Genomic DNA, 1,055 nt, shown 5'->3' on the forward strand with positions numbered 1-1,055 from the left:
ACATCAGCTCCTGAGACCAGGGCAAAGGTGAAGCCCGTGCCTCCCCAAGCTGCCGCCCTGCCCTGACCACTGCTGGGGAGCTAGCCTGTGCCTGTCCCAGGACATTCCTCTCCCACACCCCGAAAGCTGGAGCCCTTTCCAGCTGAGGACAAGGCTCTGCAGTCAGGCAGCAAGAGAGGAACTGCAATGTGTAAGGGCAGGGAGCAGGGCGGCCAGGCCGGTGCTGGGGTCAGGGTCGGGTGGGAGCCCGGTGGGGAGGGATGCACAATCTCCTGGAAAAGAAAGGGACTCTGATCTCCTGGCTTGGGGCGATGCCGTTGGACGCACGCACGCACACACCCGGTAGGTTTAGAAAACACTCAGGGACAAGAGGTTTGACTTGTGATTCTTATTTAAACGGTTGAGCTGTGTTTCTCCCACAGAGCCCGGGCTCAAGATTGGACCTGAGGGCACTTGGTTTTCTACCGCCTACACTCACACAAGGCTGCATGTGTTACATGACAAGCACAAGCTGAACCCGTGTATACACCACCTTCTCACCTGCCCTCCAAGCAGCCCCTGTGAGGGAGTCCACACAGGAACACCTGCCAGAAAAACTGGGCCATCCCATGGAGTTCCCGCTCTCACGGGTTCTGGTGTCCCGTTAGCTCCATTCAGGAGCCCCGGTGGTGTAGTTACACGCCACACTGCTCACCACAAGATCAGCGGTTCAAAACTACCAGCCACTCCGTGGAAGAAAGAGGAGGCTCTCGACTCTCATCAAGAGTTAACAGCCTCAGACCACACAAGGGGGCAGTTCTCCTCCCTGGTTGTGAGTTTGGAGATGTTATGGGCTCTGTTACCACTTTGAAAGCTCTGACCCGGGGAGTGCGATCACTGGTAAGGAAAGGTCCTCACTGTGAAAGAACACCGCCAGAGCACACACCTGACGTGCAGTGACTCCCATGCTGGCTGCTCACCTTGAGGCCAGCCATGGGAGCCCACCAGCTGCGCCAAGGGGGTCACACGGGCCATCTGTTCCCCTAATGATCTTCGGCCTCAGAAACCCACAGGGG

At 57.8% G+C, this 1,055-nt stretch overlaps 1 protein-coding gene across 2 annotated transcripts in view; it reads right to left on the minus strand.

Annotated features, from left to right (window-relative positions):
• Positions 1–1,055, minus strand: part of TESC (tescalcin) — a 70,318-nt gene that overhangs the window by 21,355 nt on the left and 47,908 nt on the right. The window lies entirely within an intron of this gene.

The sequence above is a fragment of the Echinops telfairi genome, unplaced genomic scaffold (genome assembly GCF_000313985.2).
Source record: "Echinops telfairi isolate 266 unplaced genomic scaffold, ASM31398v2 ScPeMD7_7412;HRSCAF=8450, whole genome shotgun sequence".
NCBI lineage: Eukaryota > Metazoa > Chordata > Mammalia > Afrosoricida > Tenrecidae > Echinops > Echinops telfairi.